The following is a 25,528-nucleotide window of genomic DNA, read 5'->3' on the forward strand; positions in this document are numbered from 1 at the left end:
CCCCAAAGATAACTCTTCTTTAGATCCACATTTTCCAGCTCATCACTTGACTATTGTGTATGTACAGACTCTACTCTTCTTCTTAGATAATCATTTATATCACACCAACATTTTAGTCTTTGACTCTATTCCAGAGAATCTCTGGGGGTGGGGGGGAGAGGGTAATTAAGGATTTATGGGATCAAAAAGTGCCAGATAACACATCTTTTAACCTGTATAAACATTCATGACCCCCCACAATCCTATTTTATATCGGCATCTATGTTACTCCCGCAAACCGTGAATTGCGCATACATTTTGTCAAAATGCTGCGTAGTAGCCCTTCTTTGATGTACTAATATAATATCTGCTGACAATGTAAATGCATGCAAATCTTGTGTGTGTGTGTGTAAACTTAAAGACCTTGCCACGTCGCATGTGTATCCTTGTAAAGTCCTATTACATGACCGATAAGGGATACCAAGATTACATTGGCCCTGACCTTCCGGATATATTTAAATATTACTAAACCGAGAGGAAAATGAATATTGATTTGCAGTTAACCTATTTAACGTTTTAAATAAAAGCAGGCCTGAGACAACAACAAACAAATATCGCAGAGATGCCTGCCTGTAGACCAAAATGCTGGCAGTCCACAGAAGTGAAGTAGACCAAAGTTGTCCAGATCACAAGTAACTTCGGGAATGGAGACCGAAGCAGGAGCAGCGTAGAGGCAAGCATGGACTCTCAAACAAGGGTGTGGTGAGAAACCGGACTGTGAAGGACTCCATAACCTGAGATGGGAGTAGCAAGGCAGCAACATTGAGCAATACTGCACTGAGGAAGCTGCAACGAGCAGGAGAGGAGATTGGGAAGCCATTCCAGTAGTGACTTGAGCATTGAGAAGACCAGATTTGGTGAGAAGTTGAGACCATAACAAGCCTGGAGATAGGGTATTGCATTGTGGAAATGGTGCTCCTAACCCTTCGAAAACCTAGTGCAGGGATCCTGACACTGCCGAGGGAGACAGAAAAGTTGCATTGTGGGAGTTGTAGTTATTTGACTTCAAAAGACTTGCACAATGATACTGACAGAAGCATTAGATCTGCAGAGTGGAGCTGAAAGACTTCAGAAGCAAAGAAGCATGCCCCTTTGGAAGTTGTGATCGATGATGCTGCTGACTGCTAATTTTGGCTATAGGCTAGTTTTGAAGTAAGTAAATTACAGAAACAATTAACTGATTACCTGACTTTGACTAGAAAAACGTCCCATAGCACATCCAATCTCCCTTGTCTAGTGTCCCTGTAATGAGTGCTGGCTTTGAGGAGAGGAGGTTGAGGGTGGAGAGGTCCAACAACTCTCAGGCCAGCATGGTTCTTTTGTATGGCTAAAATCCTGGAATAGAAGCCTAATCCTTGTGTGGGAGGCTGGTACTTCTTCCACTGCCTGGCTCTCGACGAGCGACCGGATCTCTACCAACTGAGATGGCATCCCAATCTATGGGTGCGGTGGGGAGGAAGGAGTAGAGGGGGGTATAGGTAGGCGGTAACCCCTGGATACTACTGAGAGGATACAAGGGTCCACAAAGTTCTTGCACCAGAAATGCATGGGAGAGACTAGCCTGCCCCCCCCCGCTGGAGACACGTGGACCCGGAGGGACACAACATGCCTTTTTGCTCTCTGAGATTGCTGCTGAGGAGGGGGACTAGAAGAAGCCCTTGCCCCCCCCCTTTTGTTGCTTGCACCATTGCTGACTCGACAAGCAGTTAGGCTGTCTCGACCTCTGTTCCTGGAATCCCCAGAACCCGCCAAACGCCTGCCCCTTATCTGAGCGTTGACACTACTGGGTGAACACCTTGGGTGTGGTCTTCGTAAGAATAGATAAAGACTTTGCGGTTTGCATGCTGTTCTGCTTATCAATTCCTTGTTGGTGGTAGAGTGGAAGAGATCACTACCCTCAAAAGGAATGTCCAATATGAGATCCTGGACGTCTGGGTTGAAATTAGTAGCCCGAAGCCAGGCCATCCTTCTCATGTCCGTGGCAATGCAGATGGCCTGGCAAGAGGTGTCGATGTGGGCCACTGTGGACTCTATGATGTCTTGCGCTACCAGTTTGGCTTCTCCAAGACCCGCCTTAAAGGGTGCCTACCTCTGCGCTTTTTGCCACTTTTAATCACCCTGTTAATTTCAACTTGCTCTAGTCTTTTTACTTTATATTTCGGGTGAAGGGCTTAATTTGATTAACATGGACAAACCGTGTTACTTATCCCTCCTTTTTAGCAATTCTGTGGACCACAGGTGAAACCTTACCTACATTTCTATAAGGCCCTTTCCATGCTGTAAGAAATGTAGAGTTTTTATGTTTCCCCTTGCCAAAATTAAACTTAGAAATCTGGTCCCCTATTTCATATTTTCTCTCGGATGCCTTCCTATCCTAATGTCTTTGCACCGTCAGCAGCCTTTTGCAACTTTTGCTGCGCAAATGCATATTGCACATGCTTTCTGAATTATTACATATATTCATGAATTGTGGACGCATTTATAAGCACCTGTTCATTCGTTCTGTAAAGTAAGTGTTGTGGCAGAAACATTTTCCTTCCTGTCAATATTTCATGGGGACTGAGATTTGTTGATTTAGAGGGCGTGATAGCCATTAGTACCAATGTAAGCCGCAAATCCCAACTACATCCTGCTTCAGCTACAAACTTTTTCAACATGTCAACTATTGATCTGTTACACCGTTCCACTCCCCCTGAAGAGGAGGGCCGTTAAGAAATGTGTAGTTTCCTCTTCACACCCAAGATTTGCCATATATCTGTCATGAATGCACTAGTGAAATGACTTCCACAGTCTGACTCTATTCTTTGAGGTTAACCAAATCTTGAAAAAATATGATTTACAAGTGAAGTGGCCGCCGTTTGCCCACTGCAGTCTGGAGCTGGAATACACTCCACCCTTTTGGAAATTAGACAAGTTAATTTAAGCATGTACATGTTTCCTCTTGCTGATCTTCTTACGTGCCTGACATAGTTGACTTGTAAATCAGACCATGGGAGTGTCAACTCCTTTTCATCAACAGTGCTCTATGAGCCGGTGACACATGTTGAAACTGTGCACACAATAAACACCCTCTGGTGTAGAGCTCAACATCTTGGTACATGTGTGGCCAACAGGTGTAATCTTTTAAAATCTCCAAAGTTGTTTGTGAACCTCTGTGTCCTAAAGTTATGGCATTGTGGGCATGATTTAACATCAATCCCTGAAATGACCAAAGGCTCTACCCATTGGATTTGGGCTGTCACAGATTCTCTAATCATCAGTTTGTCTTGTAATCTAATTCTCTTTTTGTACAGCACTCTCAATTCCCCTTTCCCTTTACAGTCCGCTTCAGTGAGAGGATTATTTTATGCATCTAGCTAATGGTTATAAAATAGGCCTATAATAAGATCTTCCTTTTTCGCATTGATCAAGTCTTGATCTGGAGTATTAAAACTACATTGTGCCACAGCGTTTTATCGCATCTACCTGTATTTTACCAAGCAGGTGTTCAATAGGAAATGACTACCCGCTCCTCCCCATTATAGCTCCAATTTTGGCTAATTGAACTGCCTTATCATTTCCCTCCTTATCCTCACCTGGTGTCTTCAAAAGACTGCATTTTTTCCTCTAATGGATTAGCAGGTCATTTTCTGACACAAGCTTGTTCTATAGCTTGAATTATCTTGCCATGTTTAAGTAATTTCGTGTTATAGGTGAGCATTCCTTTCACTTTGCAGCCAGCTAGATACTCAAAAATATTTTGCATATAATCCAAATCAGTTACTAGAATAATTTATTTAAGTATTTTCTACCGCTGTAGATATTGCCTTCTAAATAGTGGCCAGTTCTGCCACTTGACTGCTTCTGAGACCTATTCTCATGCTTAGTCTTGGAATGGTGTCACCTTTAAACCATATGTTTCCTATTCCTGCCACACTTTCTTTTTCTGTATAATTTTCTATATGGTATGCACAGCCATCTTCATATACAATTGGTAAATCCTTACATGTTTCTTCGTTGAATGCTTTGTGTGGGGATTAATCAAATTCATTCAAACTTGTCTCTAGTTCGGTGCCATCAGGTGCACATACAGCTGCCCAATCATGCAAATCTGCTACTGGGCTGCTTTTATTTTGTCCATACTTCACTTCTACAGGAAATGTTCGAAGTGCTAATGTCCAGGAAGTAATTCTTGACTGGGCCAAATTCCCATATCTGATTCTCTTACTTTGCAAAAATTGCAGAGGCTCATGATTTGTTTCAATAATCACCCGCTCCCCTTGAATTATGGGGCAGAAATATTGTAATGCCCAGACAGTGGTCAGAACCGCTTTTTTTTGCATTCACAAAATTTGGTCTCTACCTGTGACAATGCTTTGCTAGTATATGCAATAGTTTTGTTATTCATGTCATGTTTTTGATCTAACACTGCTGACATGTATAGATCTGTGAATTCTATTTCTACAAAGAAATCCTGGTTTTTCATTGGACATGGTAAACATGGTGCTTTCATCAAACACTATTTCATCCTGGTTACTGCCTAATTTTGTTCCTTTTTCCCATTTCCATGGTACGCCCTGCTTCAGTAATCTAGTTAAAGGTTGTGCAATCTCTGCATAATTTTCATTGAATTTCCTGTTCTAACTTGTCATTCCTAGCAAACTCTTTAAACCTTTTCAAATTAGAAGGATCTTTTAGTTTATGAATCGTCTCCACCTTTTTCTTTTGTTGGTTTAACCCATGCTCTGGCACTTATTGAACTAGGAAATTTACCTTTTTTCTGCACCACTGTGCTTTCTGCAAAGATACTTTTGCCCCATACTTCTGATGAGATTAGACATGTTCTTAATCAAATACAAAGTGACTTCTCAGATCTTCATTTTTAATTAGCACATCATTCCCATAAACGATTGTCCCCCTTTCAGATGCATCCAGGAGTGCCTTGCTCAGGAATATCCCAAACTCTCTTCCACTATTGACATACCCAAAAGGGGTCTGGGACCATGCATATTGTGAATGGTCAAAAGAAAATGCAAACACATTTTGAATATCGTCAGCTAGTGGCACACACCAATATCCAGCTATAAGGTCTAATGTGGTAAACTGTGCAAGACCCTGATCAATAAATGGAAGGGGCCACCTTGAAACAGGTACCTTCTTGTTTATCGTTGACCTGCACACAGCGCCACTGGCCATTAGGTTTTAGCACACCTAATATAGGGGTATTTGATATGATATGAATAGGCCTAATGATTCATCTAGATTCCAGAGTTTTGATTATTTCAGCTAGTGATTCCAAAAATGCCATGGGTAACCTATATTGTCGCACAAATACTGGTTCCCTATCATGTCGTCCTGGTAGTGTGGCAACCTGCAAATCGGTCAACCCACAATCATATGCATCTTTGGCAAAAACCTGTTTGAATTACATGAATATTTTTCTAAATTGGTCTTTTTCTTCCCTTGTGCAAGCATCTGCAGCTCCAATTTGCTCTTTTGCCATTTTAGAATACTCTGGGAATTCCTCCAAAGGAGGAAGTTCTTTACTTTCCTCGAATCATGTGGCAGTATCTCTTTGGAGAGTCGCTAGACCCAAATATTGTATAATATTGACCTCCATTTCAATATGCTGCTTTTCTCTTTTAGATTCACTTATTTCGAATAGAATACAAAAATCTTGATGGCAGCACACTATTTCACTTGGCTTATAAGGGTACACAGACTGAACTTAAAAGATCCCTTAGGGTTTAGACACCAATGATTGTGGCAACTCCCCCTGTGCAGTCACATATCCTTCAGGAGGTTTATAGTGATATTTTCGAATGCCATAGTTTCGAATGCCAAAATTTTGAATTAAAATGCGTCGAAATGCATTTTTGGTCCCCCAACCCCTGTTTTTTTACCCCTTAACACTTATCTTAGTAAACAAAAAAAAAACTTTACTTACAACAAAAAACATTTTTTCGAAACTTTTGTCATTCGAAACTGTTTTCGAAAAATTGACCTGATACCCCTTCAGGATTGTTCCCAATCACTGGGTTACTGAAATTGGCAGTGTAATAAGATTTCTGTATTGCCATTCCTATTGTTGAATTCTCTTCCAAATCAATGTCTTGACACCCTTTATTGTCCACCAGGATTTGAATGGGTCCGTCCCCAATCTCGATTAGTGGTGTATATTTGCATTCTAATCCTTGCTGCCTCATGTGTTCATTTAGGCATACAAATGCATCAGAACCCTTTACCTGTTGTCCCTTTCTGTATTTTAATGCTACTGTGACTTGTTTGGTGAATGCGGGAATGGTTACATCCCTTTTCACCTGCAGTACAACTGCATATGGTGTAATCTGAGCACAATGCTAAGCCTGTCCCTTGTCGTCAAATTCAGTTGCGGCTCCACCCAACTTGGACCAAACCTTTTGATTTAGAAATTCTAATACCATACACATGCTGTGCATGATGTCATTTCCCAAATAGAATTTATTTTGTGTCCCGCTCACGATCCACACATTGTGATGAATAAGTTTAGGACCCTTTGTTCTCTTTAACTTGCATCTTCCTACAATTTTTGTCCCAACAAAGTGGCTTCAATAATTTCCGGATGCCCATTCACATGGATAGAAATCCATGGCTGCCCATCTCCCATGTGTATTTCTGAGATGGTTGAAATGTGCTTTTCATTATCTCTGGAGTGACATTTGGTTTGAGTTTTTCTTAATTTGGATAAAATCGCAGCATTTTTTCATCTGTTTCTGTTTCCCACTTTTTTCTTGGGGGCCAAATAAATCTCCAAAGACTGCTTCTTTTCCCCTCGCATTTCATCCTGACACATGAAAATGACAGTGACGCTGGGTGCACAGCGATTCTGAAGATCTACTTGTATTTTTGTATTTTATGTATTTGTTTATTATTTATATTGCGCACCAAACCCTGAGGTAGCTGGGCGCTTGAAAATTTAGAAGTTGCATACATAATAAGGCAGGCAATTTACAATCAAGTATGGGATAGCAAGTGGGACCCTGGTTACAGGTGGGTTAGTAGACGGGCGATAATGTACAGTATTATAACTAAACAAAAGTTGATGCACAGTAACATAAATAGACAGTGATCAGATAACATGGTGATGGCGTCTTAGTGATGAGGCTTGTTGCTCAGCCGTTTTATATTCTAGCTTTAAAGGTGAGGAAGGAGGGTTCCTGTCTAAGCGGGATGGGAGTGGAGTTGCATCGTTTGGCAGCTTGGACAGGGAAGCTGGCTCCTCCGGCTGTTTTTAAATTGAACCTTGGTACCACCAGGTTGTGCGAGTAGGTTTGTGTTTACAAATTTTGTCCACCAGATATTTCGGGGCTGCATTTGTGAGGCATTTCTGCGTGATGGCCAGGGTTCGTAGTGTGATTCTGTCACAGATGGGCAGCCAATTGGCGTTATGTCTGTGAATGGATACATGGCAGGATCTGAGGAGACTAAGTGCTGCTCTCAGAGTTATTTTGGAGTACCTGGAGTTTATTTAGATTGTGTTCAGAAGAGCCAAGGAATAATATATTGCAGTAGACTAGTTAAAGCGAGTGCTCTAGCTAGCGTTGGACAGCCGCTTGTAGATGAGTAAGATTTACAGCTGTAGATCAGTTTATTAGTGTAGGCCGTGGCAGACGCTACAATGCTGATCTGTTTATTTGAGAGAACTAGTTGAATCGAGGTAGACCCCCAGTGTTTTATCTCTTTAGAGACGTTGATTATGCTACCGTCAATGACGAAAGAAGTGTATCTGGTGTTGAGTTTATTCAGGCGTGCCTGAGTACCCACGATCATTAACTCGGTCTTATAGTCATTGAGGCAAAGACTGGCTTGGATTTCAAGGTAAAGGCTGTTGAGCAGTTTGGAATCATGGTCATAACAGCCAGTGAGGGGGATGAGGACTTGAGTGTCATCTGCATAGTTAGTGTAGATGACACCCAAGTTGTCCGGGCGGTCGAAGAGTAGCTTTGTAAATATGTTGTACCATGTGGGTGACAAACAAGATCTCTGTGGGACACCACAGAATATCGGTGTGGGATCGGCTGAGGCCGAAGGGGTGAAGACTCTGGTGGTCCGGTTTGATAGGAAGGATTTAACCCAGTCGGATGCGTTAGTGGAAAATGCTGCAGCTGTGTTTAGGAGCTTGGTGAGAATTTGGTGGTCAATGAGGTTGAAGGCCGCAGATAGGTCGAGGAGTTGGAGGACTGCTAATTTACCTTTTTCCTTCCCCTCATCCATTTGGATCTTTAGGTCTAGGTGGGCTGTTTCAGTTCCATGTTTGGGTCTGAAGCCTGACTGTCTAAGTCCTAGGAGTTAATTTTCCTCTAGGTTCTTCTGGATTTGCAGATAGGCCACCCGATCAAGGATTTGTAGAAGGAACGGGACGGTGGTGATGGGCCTATAGTTTGTGGGGACGTTAGGATCTAGGTTTTTATTTTTATAAAGGCATAACCCAAGCTTCCTTGAGGTTATTAGGTACCTGATTGGAGAAGGAGGAATTTATCAGGGTGGTGATGAAGGGGGCTAGGTTTTTAGCTCCCTCTTTAATGATGGTGGCTGGGCAGATATCCTCTTGGCATTGGGATGGTTTTAGGATTTTTATGATGTCTTCAACTTCCTTTGAGGTTACTTGAGAGAAGGAGAAGGGAGTGCAAGGGTGAGGGGCTTTAGCAGGCTCAGGGGCAGACTGGGAGCCGTTGGTAAGGCTTGCCTTTTTAGCTTCGATCTTGTTTTGGAGTAGCGTAATTTTATCTGCAAGGGCTTGCTGGATTTTTGTACACCTTTCTGCGTCTTTGATGCAGTCTTGTGTAGGCGGTGCCAGGGATTCAAGCTCTTTTAGGATGCTGAAGAGTTCCCTAGTACTGGATTTGGCATTGTGGATTCTGGAATTATAGGTTTCTTTTTTAGCAGAGAGGATAGCCGCTTTGTAAATAGCGGAGGCTGACGTGAATGCAGTTTTGTTTGTAATGCAGGGTGATTTACGCCAGGTGGATTCAGCTGATCTTTTAATGTTTCTGATGCTCTTTAGTTCGGGGGTGAACCACTTGTTGAGGTGTGCCAGGGGTTTGGCTTTCCTGAGTTTCAGAGGGGCTGTGATGTCTAATGCCGATTTAAGAGTATTGTTGTAGAGGTCTACCAAGTTAGGAGAATCGAGCTTGTTGAATTTAGTCTTGTTAAGGATATCGCTAATGAGGGGCTGGAGGCTGTCTATGGTGATGTTGTGACCATTTTTTGAAAGCGAGGGGTAGCTAATGTATCTTTGGTGGGAGAGGATCCGGGGATAGAGAACAAGATGAGGTGATGATCTGACCAGGCTACAGGTTCATTTTAGATGATGGAGATGGAGCAGTTAAGGTCTGACAGCCAGTCCAGCGTTCTGCCTTTGGAGTGGGTGGGTGTTGTGATTCTGTGTGTAAATCCCAGGTTGGAAATAGTGTTGTCCACGGCTAAGGCAGGATGGTCGTCGGGGTCATGGAGGCCAAGGTTCAGATCTCCAAGGAGGATAGTTTGGGAACCAAGTTTGGTGCGAGTGGAAAGGAGGTTAAGGATGTCATCCTCGAAGGAAGGAGGAGGGCCGGTAGACCAGATGCAAGAGTATTTTGTGAGTGGGTGTAAGACTTAGTTCCACTGATAGGAGCTCGGCAGAGGGGAAGCTAGAGCGGGGGAATAGCTCTGAGGCTATGCAGGTTTTAGCGATGGTCACTCCTCCACCTTTGCACGAAGTTCTGTCAGCCCTGATAATAACCTCCTAGTAGGGCTAATGAGTGCTGGGCTTGCTGCCTGGTGTAACCAGGTTTCTGTAATAGCCAGGAAATCTTTTTTGAGGTAATTGGATCAGCAATCTCTGAGGCAGGGGCGACAAGGGAGCGAGCATTAATAAGGGCCCTTTAATGGTGGTGGATGGTGAGGTGGTGTTGTGAGGTGTGGGCGTTAGGTTCCGGGCAAGAGGGCGAGCCGTGTTACTACTGGTGACGTGTTTTGGTGGATTTTGGATTTAGAAGCGACTTTGTGGTTTGGGAAACGAGAGCCTAGTCTCTGGTTCCTGGTGTGGGCTGAGAGTGGGAGAAGTGGCGGTGGTGGTGTGGCGAAACGCTGTAGCCCTTCGAGCTGACTACATGAAAGTGAAACTACGGCTGTCACGGGCTGAACATTGGCCAAACCTCACCAGACTGAACAATCGGCATGAGAATCCTCATGGAAAAGCTCTTAGGGCCCCCACCTATACACATCTGCTTTCTACAACTCTCAAGACTCTGAACCCTGACTCCCATGGGTCTGAAGAAGAGAACGCTTCCCCGTGAAGTGTGGGTACGCATTGGAGGTGAGCCCGGTGAGAGCCCAGAGTTTCCCCTCCACCCCGCCTGAACCGAAGTGGTTGGAAAGGACCTCTCCCTGCTCCTAGCTCAGTGCGGACCCCCTCCTAGGCGTCGGAGAGAAGGGAAACCACGGAGGCACCTAGAAGCGAAGGGAGTCTCTGGGGAAACACTCTGTGGCTACGGCTGGCTCCGTGCCCCCCCCCGCGTAGTATGGACAGCAGCAGCTTGTCCCCCGTCGCGGGACCCTTCTGCCTCGTCCCACAGTCGGCCACCCGCAAGAAGCATCCGAGTGCGGACGCAACGTCCACATCGGGACTGGTGGCTCGATTTAAGGGCATTTGTGATGCAGCAGACAGCCTCCATCTGCCCTGAAGAGCCGCTGGCCCCCCTTCACCAGGGGCAGCGATCACACGGCATGAAGGTCATCCCAAATGCACCTTAAAGCCACATAATACGGTAGGGAAAGCCTACGCATTAGAGCGAAATTCAAGCGCTTTTGGGACAAATGACACAGGGCGCTAGGCAATAAACGCTCGGACGCAGGAGCGGACAAGGAAAGGGTGAAAGGATACGACTGCAGCGCCCAAGGGCCACACTCCTTAACACGTGCAAGCACCCCATCTAACGTGTGCTCGAGTAGGACTACAGAGGAAGAAACGGTTAGGTGCACCTCCTCTTAATGAGGAATAACCACGCAGTGCCTTGTAGTTGCAAACAGGTGCTACTACCTTGTGTATGAAAAGAGGCATGAAATATCACAATTTAAAGTACGACGGCCACCCCCTCCCCCCCCAAACCTCTGTGCATTGCGTTATGTAGCCGCTGTGAGGCCCTCTTTGATCAGGGAATACTGGAGTCAATCTGAAGACATTTGATTATGAAATAAACCCCTGTGAAGAACTTGAATATAAGGCAACAACCTAGCAGTGAGAAACTAATAACCAGGGCATGAACTGTGGGTTCAGGGCAGATCTGACAGACCCCAAGGGACATAACTAGTTACTTAACAAGCTCCCTAAAATCATAGGCAGGCGTTAAGATTCTTGGTCTGATTCATAGACTCCTGCACCTCAAGGTGTCATGAGACTACCTCACATATGGTGAAAAGTACTCTTTAAACCCTTAGCAGAATGAGAACGTATGGCAGAGCATCGCAGCAAGGAGAAACAAAACCGTGATCCCGGACTGCCTGCTTAACGGAAGCTACGCCAAGTGAATCAGAGACTTGGCCTCTGGCCCACCCAGGAACCTTAGACCCCCCTCTCATTCCTGATATATCTCTCTTGGTACACTACACACCCACGGAGGCAAGCAGGACACCGGGGAACTGACTCAGAGCCACGGATCCTCAGTGTTGCGAGCCCACATTCCCCTTAAAGGAAAAGAACTCACTCGACTCCAAGCAGAGTAAGAACACGTGGCAGAGGACGATGGCAAAGAGGGGCAGAACAGTTATCCTACTTTATTAGTGTAAAAAAGGCCGCACAAAGCGAACCGAAGGAACCCACACACTGGTGACTGACCTCCCACCCATATATAGGCCCTAAAACACCTACTGACTCCTGGAACCATACTGAAGTCACCAAGGACGAGTGTTGATACGGAGGGTTGGGCCCCCGGCATCGGGGCGAGTGCCTCCTCTGCCACAGCAGACACTATATGGACATTAAAGGCAAATTAACCAAGTACACGTACGCTTACTCGCTATCATTACCAGCCACAGATAGCACAAATAAAGGGACCATGGATACACCCGCGTCAGAAGCAGCGGTGACAAAAAGCGACATTGCAGCTGTCCTGAATGAGATAAAGACCATGGGAGCCAACATAGGTGGCAAAATAGACAAGATAACACAACAAATAGATAAGATTGAAGAAAGACTTGAAGGTGTCGAAAGCAATCAGGCCTCCATAGACACCCTTGAAACCCAGATGGGCTCTCGGATAAAAGAAATTGAACAGAGGGAGGAGGAATTCTGTCTAAAAATGGACGATTTGGAAAATCGAGAGAGGGGAAACAACCTACGCTTTTTTGGCATCCCTAAGCACGAGGGCGAGACGGAAGGGAATCTCAGGAAAACGATCCATGACATCATCAAAATATTGGTAGCGAACGAAGACATTGATAAGCCTAAAACGGAGAGGATACACAGGTTTTGTGGCCCTACAGGCGGCCCAAGATCTGTCCTTGCCAGGTTCCACAGTTATCGGGACAAAGCGAGGATTCTCGAGAAAGCCAGGAATGGAGGCCCACTCACCCTCTGGGGAGCACAGATTACCATTTTTCAGGACTTATCGTCCCTGACCTTGGTTCTGAGGCGAAGGTGCGGCCCCCTCACGAAATGGCTCGAGGAACCCGATACAGGTGGGGTTACCCCTTCTCCCTCTCATTCGAACCTGAAGGCAGGGAAATACGACTGAAATCGGAAAGGGAAATTCGCGACTGCACTGCTGACCTTTTGGAAACCCGTCCAGAAAGTGGAGTACAGGAAGAAGCAGGACAGAAGGGAGGAAGTTGGGAACTCCAAGGACCGCTAAGGAAAAGAGTCAAGGGATCGAGGAAATACAGACGAGGCAATGTCATACCCGACAGCGATAAATGAAGGAGATGACCTGTTAGAACGTACCTACACATCGGACACTAAGATACAAGATCAGATAGATCAAAGACCTGAGTGTTCCGAACTGCTTGGAATTTGCATGTAGAATGTGGATATTTTTGCTGGGTGCTCCTCCCTAAAAGGAGAGCTGGCGACATGCCGATAACAGGCGGCAAAGTTGCATGAGGAACCATATATCCTTTTAGAGAGTTAATGTTTGGTTTTTAGGGGGCGGGAAGGGGGCGAGATGGGACGGGGGCTCAAATGTTATTGAGAATGTTTTTTGAATACGGACCGTGAGGTAACGGTTCCCACTGGTGGTTCGACATTGGATCGACTTTTCCAACCGATCCAGATCGGACGCCATCAACTAGGGATGGAAGATGGAGTGGGCGGGACAGGGGGAAAGGGAGACGGGAGTTAGGGGGTGAGTCTCACACTGCGACTTGCACGGATGCCCACATGGTTCACCGACATCCTGACAAGGTGTCAATTATTGCTGAAGGGTCCTCTAAAAAGTATGAAAACAAATGGCAGTTAAAACAGATGGACTGGTGGGAGACCTCCTCAGTGTGGAGACATTAAACGTTAACGGCCTTAATTCCCCGACAAAGAGATCCCTAGTAAACCGTGAATTCCACAGGGGACAACTGGATATCCGTTTCCTGCAGGAAACGAAATATGCCAAGGGGGAGGAACTGAAGTTCCTGGGGGTGTGAACAGGGATAGAATTCTGGGGATCCGAACCTCTGAGAAAGGGAGGTGACTTCAACCTGTGGGCGGATCCCAGTTTAGATAGGAAAGCGGGTAAGAGGGAAGAGAGAGATCGCACAGAAAGAGGGCGCAGTGAAGTTGCAAATATGTTTTGATATATATGACCTAAGGGACACATGGCAGAAAGTCCACCCAGAAGATCAAGGGTTTACCTCTGCCCCGCACAACACCTTTACTAGTATTCATTACAGATACTTAACAGGAGAAATCCACAATGCCATGAAAAGATCTGATATTATACCGGTCACCTGGTCAGATCATGGCATGGTCACGGCTGACAGTGACTGGGAAAAATTGCCCAGGAAAGGAGGCCGGTGGCGGTGCAATGAGACGCTCTGGAAAGACCCAGTTTTTAAAACTGAGATGGAAACTGAAATTACCAAATATATAAAGACGAATAACAACGGGGAAGTCTCTAAACTAATACTATGCGAAGCGAGAAAAGTGCCCTGGCAGGGAGTCCTGATTATAGAAGGTGCTAGGAAGAAAAGGGAAAGACACTTGATCGAAAACAAACTTTGAAAGGAGATTTATCACATGGACAGGGAAGCGAGGGAAGACGAATCTGGGAAAGCGGACAAGATTTTGGAAGCAAAGAAAAAGCGGGAGGAACTTTCCCTTTTGGAACACGGAATGATAGCATGTAAATTGCAGCACCTAAGACAGAAGTTCTATGAGAAAGGGGATAGCAGATTCTTTGCTGGCTGCTAGGTTGTGTACCCAACTGACAGAGCGGAAGGTGCTGGAAATACAAAACCAGAACACCTACCGCATCACAAACAACGCAGATATCCCAGAGGCCTTCTCCACCTTTTATGAGGCCCTTTATAGATCTGAAACCTACCTCGCAGAGCCCCATACTGATCGATACCTATCCTCTGTGAAGATTCGGCAGATAACATATAAAGAAAGCCAGGCCTTAGAGGGTTCGATAACGGAAGACGAGATCAAGAATGCGGTCAGGAGACTGTCATTGGGCAAATCCTTCGGTTAAGACAGCTTTTCCGCTGGGTTTTATAAATCCTTTCTCTCCTCCCTTCTCCCTTTTATGGTAGAACTATTTAACGAGCTCTTGGACACTGGAAGAGCCCCGGACTCTTTTGTCCGAGCCCTTGCCTCGGTGATTCCCAAAGAAGGTCCAGACCCTAAGCAATGAGGGTCGTATCACACCATTTCCCTGCTGAACATCAATGCAAAAATGTACACCAGAATCCTTGCAGCCGACTAGAGATGTATATGCCGTATCTGATGCACACGGATCAGGTCGGCTTTATACTGGGCAGACAAGGAGCTGAACTATGAGGAAGACCCTTCATCTGATTAACGAATCTCAAACCATTAAAAATGACACAGCTCTCCTCTCAGTTAATGCGGAGAAAGCTTTTGACAGGGTGGAATGGGGCTTTCTCAAGGCAATCCTCCGCAAAGTGGTAATAGGTTTGAAATTCAGGGGAGGGATCCAGGCAGTGTACACGTCACCCAAGCCATCGGTTTTTGTCAACGCCGAATACTCTCACTGGTTTGAACTAGGTAGGGGTACACGACAGGGATGTCCTCTCTCAGCAATCCTCTTTGCTCTCTCTGTGGAACCCCTATCCCAGAAACTAAGAGATGATCCCCAGGTCGAAGGACTCAAATTGGGAACCATAGAGTATAAAGTCGCTTTATATGCAGATGACTTACTATTGCACGTTTCAAACCCTATGTCCTGGATCCCCAGAGCAATCCAGCTGATCAAAGAGTACGGTAACCTTTCGGGTTTTAAAATCAACGAGGCCAAATCAATCTTATTTCACCTGCACAATACCACACAAGCAGACGTCGACAGACTCTCCCCTCTGGGTCTTATACTTGAAAAAGTGAAGTTTAAATACCTGGGTATACAGATCACGAGAGACATGACCAAACTTTATGATGCCAATTTTCCACCCTTCCTCCTAAATTTGAAGACGAACCTGGCCAAATGGAAGAAACTCACAGTATCATGGATGGGTAGACTTAATGTGATAAAAATGGTATGTCTCCCTCGCTTCCTATATCCCTTCCAAATGCTCCCCATAATAATAATACTGAATGCTTTCTTTGAAGTGGCCAAAAGAGCTATTGTGAAGTTCCTATGGGATGGCAAAAGAGCAAGTGTAGCCTATGATACTTTAACATTACCGAAGGATAAGGGAGGAACGGTACTACCAGACCTAAAAATAATATTATGATGCTGCCCAACTTCGAATTTTAATCCCCCACCTACTAAATTGTAAAGAACCCCAATGGGTGGCGATGGATAATCACTACCTGTCACCGGCAATGGTCTCTGAGTGGCTATGGGTCCCAAGAAACAAATTTGGACGGAGACTAAGACATCACCCAATACTGGGGACTATTTGGGAAATATGGTGGGCATAACTTCATGGTCGCCCCCCCTGAGTCATTTATGGGCGCCTGGCATCAGAGAAAATTCCTATTTTAGACAGATTTCCAACCTGGTTTGAAGCAGGCTTGGAGAGGGCAGGTCAGCTCTGGAAACAGGGGTCCTTTATTACGATCACTGAACTGGGTGAGAACCTCGGGCTGGGCCCCCTCCCTGTCTTCCACTTTTTGCAGGTTAAGGGGGTTCTGTCAAGGGCGAATGGAAAGACAAAGTGGATAGAGAGCTCACCCCCTTTGAAAATCTCCTTAACACCACAACAGAAATGAGGGGCTATGTGTGTTATTAGTTATTAGTGTCCTAATATCCGCTATGTACAGGGAATTGGTTGAGGCGGGAAAGGGTCCTACGTTGAATCTGAAGAATAGATGGGAAAGGGATCTTGGAGAGGAGATTGACCTGAATATGTGGGCTAGGATGTGCAGGGCTGCCCCCCAGGTCTCTATAGCTTGCCAATACAAACTGCATGCGATAAAATTACTACATTAGGTGGCGATATGACCCCCACAGGCTCTCCAAAATGTTTCAATCACTAAGCCCACTATGCTAGTGCAAGTGTGGGGGAATAGCTGACTACTGGCACATGTGGTGGAACTGCCCCAGAATTAAGTTCTATTGGAGTGAGGTCTTGGGATGGATCAAGGACCTCAATGGAGTCCCGAGGTCTGCAGATCCCTTTTTAGTTCTCTTTGGATATGAATAATGTGAAGACGAAAGAGAAAATCAAGGGCCTAGCAGCCCACCTACTATTAACGGCCCGTGCTGCTTTAGTCACCAAATGGAAGTCCTAACAAACCCTGAGCAAGGGGGAATGGATTAATGTTGCATCAAACATGTGTCATGGAAAAGATCACTGCAACCCTGCACGGAAAATCGACCCAATGTGATATAATGTGGGGAGACTTTGTAAGTAAGTACGTGCCGGAACTAATCTGTAAACTAAGTACTGTAATCGGTAAACCGCACCTCTCCTCCTGGGGAGAATACCTCACCGTGTTTTGCTGGAAAAGGCATACAGTAAGACTCAGAGGACTCTATGCTTAAACAACCCATGTCAGTGTAAATATCGCATAAGTTACAGTGTGCACCGAACAAGTCATTACTCTCTATCTCTTGTATATAAATGTTAAAGATTTTTGGAAGGCGGGGACAGACAGTTTTGGGTGGGAGGGAGTTGGGGGGACGAAAAAGTGAGTTATTTTCTGAATAAAGCACAGATTTTTTCCTCCTTGTTTTGGACGACGAGATTGTTCCACACATATGTTCCATGGGATTTGTCCGTTCCTCGAACAATGTTTTGTAATGTACCTTTATATAACTTTGAAAATCTCAATATACTCAAATAAAGAGAAAGAAAAACAGCTGATCTGAAAATAAAAGCGTTAGCTGTTACAGGCCCAGCAGATTTCAAGGTGCAGAGGGGCTCACTGCAAGGATTAGGGCAGATCCACTTCGAATGAATTGTCCTGCCACATATTCCTCATCTTTGATATAAGTTTCGCCAGCTTCGCTGCTTCAGATATTTTTTCTTGCTAGAGGGCCCTGTGCCCAATATCGCAGTGTTGATGTCCCTGGAGGGCCGCCGTAGTGTGTCAACATCACCAGCAGTAAAAGTAGCTTGTGCTGCACCTGTTGGCTACAGTTCGGTTTTTCCGATAGCTTTGCTTCTAGTTAATGGCTCGCTTACTGATCGTCACCGTAACTGCCTTTGGTGTTTGGGTTCCAATCATCGAACTGAAGACTGCGGGTTCTGTCAGTCTGACTGAGAAAGCTCTCGGTGAAAGCAAAGGTAAATTGGGGGTGGGGAGGAAAGCTTTGAAGGGGTCTTCAAAGAAATATAAGTCGTCCAGGCAATCCTCAGTCTTCTTCCAAGAAGGCTAAAAAGAGACGCCACAGGTCTCCCTCTTCATCATCTGGTACCTCTCCTGAGGTAATATGATGTCTGACTAGGTCGGATTCTCCCAGTAAATGGAATGCCTTTAGGTAAGAAATGATGCTGATCTTTGAGAATGCGGTCTCCACCTCCTCAAGAGTCTCGCAAGAGCCAGACCCCGGTCGCTCCGTTAGATGACGTAGGATGGTCAGAAACTACTTTGCGTAAGAAAAGTAGCAAACCTGGGGCTCGACACGCTCAACCCATCAAAAAGGTGTCGAAGGCATCGGCGCGTGAGTCAACACCACCTCAGATACCGGCGTAGAAACAAAAAACGTCAGTCTTCGATTTTGTCGACGCCATTTCCAGATTTCCGGAAGGCACCTTCGATGCAGTCAGTGTCCTCCATTTATGAGGAGGATAGCGCTTCAGATGTGACTCCATTAGGAGTGAGGTTTGGCACTATAGAAGTGCATGAAGAGCTAATTGATCCCGAGTCTAGGTTGAAAGACCTCTGACACTCCCTCCACTCTGCCAGTGGTCTGGATACATCCCCAGAGTTGGAATTTGGAAAACCTGACCCATCAGACCATGCTGATTCAGGTTATAGAAATCTGATCAACAGGGTCACTGAGTACATGGGCTGGAGTAGGGCTTCACCAAATTTCGAACAGGATGATATGACGGACATCCTGGACCAAGCTCCCCAAAAAGACCCTGTCTTGCCTTTTCACAAGGCCCTTCAAAGGAGGTTGGTGGCTAACTTGAAAGCCGCAGAGTCTGGTCCTGCTGTCAACAGGAGTTTCTCTAGGAAATATAGACCATCATTCAGTGACCCGGACTATCTCAACAAACATTCTACGCCTGAAAGTCTGGTAGTCCAGGCTGCTACTTTCACCAGGCAGTCTGCCTACCCCTCTATCCCCCCAGATTGAGATGATAAAAAAGTGGACGCATGGGCACGCAAGGTTTTTACCTCGGGCAGTATGGCCCTAAAGTGCACTACTGTCATTTGTACCCTGGCCAGGTTTTCTCCTACTCTGTGGGACTGTTAGTATGGCGGCTGAACATATTCTGGAAGGCAATGAGAGATGGCTTTCTGTATATAGTTAGGGATGGCAAGTAGGCGACGGGAGACTGTCTCCAATCAGGACTGGATACTGCTGACTGCATTAACAGATCCATGGCTGCAGGCACTGTGCTATGCAAATTTGCGTGGTTGAGAAAGTTGATGTTTCCAGCGGACGTGCAGGCCAGACTACTCAACATGCCCTTTGATGGCTCGTGGTTGTTCGGCAGCTAAGCAGATGAGTCTGCAGAAGCTGCAGATCTCCAAAGCGGCGGCTAAGTCTTTTAGCGCCTCTATTCGGCAACCTTAACAATCTTATTCAGGCTCATCTTCCTGGAGAGGTCGTCCTTTTCGATACTATTCCTAAATTGGTAGAGGAAGAGGACAGGCCATGCAAAGGGGGCATAGAAGATTTCCTCGTGGTGGACGAGGTAAGGGTGCAAAAGCAGCCTCAGCAGCAGCATCTTTACCGTCTGCTGTAGCTGCCTTTAAGCCACTCTGAGGCCTTGACCCACAAGACCCTGGTGGGAGGCAGAATTTCTCAGCATCTGAACGAATGGCGGGGCATTACTTCAGATGCTTGGGCACTGGAAACAGTATCCCAAGGTTACTGCCTTCCCTTTCTAAAAAGGCCTCGGGATCATCCAGCGGGAGCCAGCACTATCAAAGTTACAGATCCGCTACTTGTGCAGGAAATCTTAACCCTGCTAGAGAAAGGTGCAATAGAACACCTGTAGCGGAGAGGAGCAAGGGTTGGTACTCCCCCTATTTTCTCATTCTGAAGACAAGGACGTAGGACTGCAACCCATCTTGGACTAGTTTCTCGGGAAGGACAAGTTCAAGATGGTATTCCTTTCTCAGATCCTTCAGGCTCTCCAACTCCAAGACTGGTTAGTATAATTGGACCTTCAGGATGCTTACTTTCATGTGCCAATCCATCTAAAGCACAGAAAGTACCTGAGGTTCGCGGTAGGCGGTTCTTATCAGTTTTGAGTTCTGCCATTCGGGCTGACCTCCGCCCGAGGGTTTTCACCAAAACTGTGGTAGTGGCAACAAGCCTCAGGAGAGGGGTGGGGATTCACACCTACCCCTACCTGGACGATTGGCTGATCAGGGAACGTTCTCCCGAACAGGCTCTGGAACATCTCCTCATCAAATGCCACTCTACACAGGCTGGCCGTCTCCCCCAATTACAAGAAGTCCCATATGATACCATCCCACAGTCTCCAGTTCATTTGAGCAGTCTTGGACACTTCCTCTGGGAAAGCCTCGCCCCTGAAGTGAGAGCTCAACACATCCAGCAGATGGTAACAAAATGTCAGAATGCCCAATGTCTACCGGCCTTTGATTTTTTTGAGGTTGCTCGGCCTCATGGCGTCCTGCATTTTTCTGATGCCACAAGCCAGATTGAGAATGAGATCCCTTCAATGGGCCTTCAGTACCCGGTGGTCCCAATTTTTTCGGGCAACATGTCGGATCTTCTGCAAGTTCCGAGCAGAGTTGCTCAAGACCTAATGTGGTGGACTTGCGAAGTCAATGTTCTCAAGGGACAATCTTTTTGGCAACCATGGCCGGAGATATTAGTGACGGACGCCTCACTCATGGGGTGGGGAGCCCACACCAACGGACTGGTAATCAGCGGTCATTATTCTCCATCGGAGTCCAAACTACACATCAACCTTTTGGAGCTGAGGACAATCTGATCTGAAGGGGGAAAGAATGTCCTGATAATGACGGACAACACAGTGGCCATGTACTACCTCAACAAGAGAGGAGGCGTAGGGTCACTACCACTGTGCAGAGAGGTAATGCAGCTCTGGTATTGGGCAATTCAGGAAGGAATCTCTCTATAGGCAGTTCATCTAGCCAGAGAAAAGAACACGGCGGCTGCCGCTCTGAGCAGGCAGAACACAGTCTCCCACGAGTGGTTACTAGCTCAGGAAGTCCTTCAAGAGATCTTCACCCTTCGGGGAACCCCCCCTCAAGTTGATATATTCACTACCAAGCTCAATCGGAAGTGCAAACAGTATTGCTCAAGGGAATTTCCTCCGAGAGGAGCTCTAGGAAACGTGTTAATGGTGGACTGGGAATTTCCACTCTGTATGAGTTTCCTCCAGTCCCAGTGATTCCTCACGTAATCAGGAAGTTGAGAAAGTTCAGGAAAATCATGATCCTAATTGCTCTGTATTGGGCCAGGACGACGTGGTACCCGGACCTTCTGGACATGTCCATCTGCCCTCCAATACGTCTTCCACAAAAAGAGGATCTTTGCTCGAAAAAGTGGAAGGTTGGGTTCTTTATCCAGGGGTCAAGACACTCAGCCTTCACGCATGGTTTCTAAGAGGCTGAGATATAAGGATTGGGACTTCCCGGACGATGTAATGGAGATTTGACTTTCAGCCAGAAGGCCAGCAACCAAACATTTGAACTGGTATTGTTGGATTAAATTCAGTAACTGGTGCAAGGATAAGGATATGGACCCTTTTCAATGCGGCACTTCTATGATGCTATTTTTTTTGCTGCATCTGGCCAATCTGGCACTCCAGATTGGAACAATGAAAGAATACCTGGCAGCGCTTTCCATCTTTAAGCGATCCTCTGCAGAGGTTTCTTATTTCAAAATAATGTTAATTGTTCAATTTCTGAAGGGAGTCACAAACATGTACTTGCAGTACCTTTTCATGTCCCTGCTTGGTATTTCAATCTCGTGTTCACATTTCTAACATTTATTCCCTTTGAGCCTTTACCTCTGCCCACAGGGTTAGTGAGTTACAGGCTCTTTCATGCAAATGTCCCTATGCTACCTTTTATAACGATAAAGTAGTCCTGAGAGAAAGTAGTTTCTGACTTTCATTTGTCGCAAAAAATAACACTCCCGACTTACTACCCTGCTCCTCATTTGGGCAAAGAGGAAGAGAGGTTGCATAGACTAGACCCCAAAAAAAGGCTCTTGAGTTTTTACATTGCAAGAATGGTAACATTTGCCATGACCAACTTTTTGTGGGTTATACCGGTCCTAAAGTAGGACTAGCGGTGACTAGACAAACTATTTCCCAGTCGATTATACTTGCTATTGGAGAGTGTTACAGACTGGCTGGGAAAGATCCGCTGGAAGGGCTTCGCGCCCATTCCACGAGGGGTAAGGCTACTTCTGCGGCTCTTCAAAGGGGTGTCACAGTGATTTGCTCAGCCGCAACTTGTGCCTCAATGCATACCTTTTTGTTAAGCACTACTGTTTAGACTCCTCTTCATCTCAAGAGGGCATTTTTGCTAAGGCAGTCCTTCATTCCATTCATGATAAGAGTAAATAGTACTCCCTCCTCCAAATTGCCATTTCTTTGGGAGACTATCAAAGATGAGGAATACGTGGGAGGACACAATCCATTCTAAGAACAAGTTGCCAACTATAACGTTCTTTCGACTGGATGTTCCTCCTCCCAAGTATTCCACGTGCAGCAAATTGATTCTAACCTCATTCTCAAAGTCCGCCCATGAACATTTTTCCTGTTCAGTGAGACCACGAATGAGACTAGCAGCTGCTGAACATAGGTTTGGTGAAAGTACTCTCTATAATTGTTCCGTAGGTATCTGGAGGGCTTTAAATATATCATGAAAGACTTCTAAATGGTCTTCCATGCAACAATCGCCTCCCTTTTTGACTGGTTTAATCAAAGTCTTGATAGATTTCATAATTTTAATAGGCCTACATGTGCATTCCGCTGTGTGCCATTTTGTTGCTTGTTCCTGTTCTCTTGTGGGCAGGAATGCGTGCAAGTATTTGCCGGTGATTCGGGCCCCACCATTGTTATAACCAGGTCTGGCCACAGGAACAGCTGTTGGTACATGGTTTCCTATGCCAGAGCTGTGATTGAGTTCAGGTCCGCTGAATGTAGTGCCTTGTTGCCTTTCCTGAGACTTGAGACTAAATATTTGCTGTTCTAAGTTCTTGCACTGTCCATGAAGCTGTTCTGCCTCATGAGAGATGAGAAATCTCATCGCTGACCTTATTGATTATTGCTTGCAATTAATTGATTTGTGTCTGATACCGATTAAGCGCTTTGTCCTTTTTGTCTTTTCTTCCAGTAATTTAAATATCTCCTGTTCCATAGCATGGAATTCTGTCTTTCTCCCTGTTAACTTCTATAAGGGTTTGTATTTCCGAAATAGCAACATCTTTGTCTTGTCGTATTTAATCTAAAGCTGCAATTAAGTGAGTTCATTCTTGCTCATTCTCATTAAATTGTTTCTCACTGTGAGCCAATTGAACATCAAGATTGCTGCATTTAGCTTTCAATTCCGTGTCTAGCTCTGTTCCAATTCCGCTTTAAACTGCTGCACCTGTTCAGTCATTGCCCAAACTGCATTGTAACTTGATAATAACTTCACTGTCATTCCCTTGCATCTTTATGGACCTATGTAGTAGGAACCACAATTTTGCGCATAATCTGATGCAGCTTTTCTCCTCTTTGCATTCTGGCGCTTGAATAGCCTATGGAGGCATACTCTCACAATGCTTCCTTCATCAAAAAAAATGTCAAATGCCTCCCGTTCTACCTATGTGGTAATTCTGTCTTTCCATATTGTCGCATTTTCAAAGGACCAAACTGCATGGGCATAAAGCTTTGCCTCAAGATAGTTTGCCAATTCTGAAAACTCAGCCTGGATTTGGGACATGGTGACACTATTGTGTGAATCAAATGAGCACACAGTACTGCACTACCTCACAGCACTAATTCAGTTAATATGAGTACACAATATGGTTATGCTTTTAGAATGCAAGGCCACGCCCAGTAACTGTTTTAAAGTTTCCCGGCCAACGCACCAAATAGGTTGGCTATATTTTGGTGTTATATCTGACTTGGTGGTATTTTTTTATTATGGTGATATTTGCTGGGTTTTTTAATAATCCCACGCAATACATTGTGTTACTCTTTTGGGGTATTTTTATAGTGGTGAGACTAATTTCAGAACACTGCCTAATAATTATTTTTACCAGGGTCCCTAACAACAAACAAAATACTGCACTTGATGCACCACTCCGGCCTTTCTGTGGTACCTTATGTACAATACCACACTACGCCCTTTGGGCTGAGTTTCCACAAATGTAAAGCATGCAGTTGAAGCACTGCACATTCATTCAATCTCTCTAGATAAACTGCTTACGGCAACTACTTTACATTGATATATTTCTTACCGCACATCTGTCTCTTTAAGCATGTCAAATAAAAGAAACTGAATGCGGAATAAATGTAATGGAACTAAAACTTGCTTTGGAATCTGTTTTTATTGTAAAATGGAAATATCCAAGTTACACTGAATTACACTGATGCCCACATTGTATTTCACAATGCAATAGCTTTTAGCGCTTTATCTGTGCAGAGTCTTGCCAACTGCCCTTGGCATCGTGGAACTTGGCAACAGAAATACACTTTAATAAAAACACACTGTAAGACTTTAAAAATATTAACGCAGTATTGCCTGCACATTAAAAATAGACAGCACCTAAAACTAAGTGAACTCTTAACCTCGACCACCTGATCTCATTCACAAAATCAGCCCCTCACTTAACTTCATATTTACCTAGATATGTTGGCAGTATTTCTGATTCAGTTTGGCATGGAGATCTTCCTCAGTCTTTCCGCCTGCCTCGCCCAGGGTCAACCCAGATAAGGACCGCTTCAGCATCAGACCGCTTCCAGCACTGCATTCCGTCTGCCTAGCCAGCCTCTGTTCCTTCATCTCCCAATGCCCAAAGATGAATCACCTCCCACTCTGTCTCAATCCTTTTTACAAACCCCTTTGTCACTTAAGGAAAACACCTCCCCTTGAGCAGATCATTCCACTGTAATGGCACGTGATTTCATTGCTGGAGAGCAAAAGATACATCTTTCTTGCGCTTCCTGATCTAATACAATGCCCTGTTTTCACATTCTTTTTTTTTTTTTGTTAATCACCCAGCACAGATTCAGCCTGCACGTTTAAATTTCCATTTCCAAAGCACATGCATTTTCCCAATCTGCATTCCGCTTGTTTCTCATGGGCTAATTTGCACTAAAGGTTATTAAGGGATTCAGTTACATGTTAACTGGGTTTGGGTTAAATTAGTATGTTAATTTTATGTTAGTATTATAGTCAGTGCAACTCAGTTCATTGCAATATCACCCTGAAGCAAAGTGCAACTTCAAGCATGTGCTCTGTGCATTGGCATTTTATTTAATTCTGCATGAGACTCACAATCTGCCACTGCTTTAAAGGGCTAAAGCTCTACCAGATCACTTAACCCCTATCACTTATCTATAGCCTGTGCCACAACTCATAACGTTAAGCAACTTACCATCACTTTCCACAGTACTCACCAGATTACAAAGGCAGCACGGACTTAGACCGGTACACAACCACACTAGAATGTCACTAGTACCGCTGGTACCCTTGCAACCA

At 45.1% G+C, this 25,528-nt stretch overlaps 1 protein-coding gene across 4 annotated transcripts in view; it reads left to right on the forward strand.

Annotated features, from left to right (window-relative positions):
* The window catches only part of SIK3 (SIK family kinase 3), a 2,024,801-nt gene that overhangs the window by 1,221,516 nt on the left and 777,757 nt on the right, over positions 1-25,528 (forward strand). The window lies entirely within an intron of this gene.

This window comes from Ambystoma mexicanum, chromosome 9 (assembly GCF_040938575.1).
Source record: "Ambystoma mexicanum isolate Mex_15411 chromosome 9, UKY_AmexF1_1, whole genome shotgun sequence".
Lineage (NCBI taxonomy): Eukaryota > Metazoa > Chordata > Amphibia > Caudata > Ambystomatidae > Ambystoma > Ambystoma mexicanum.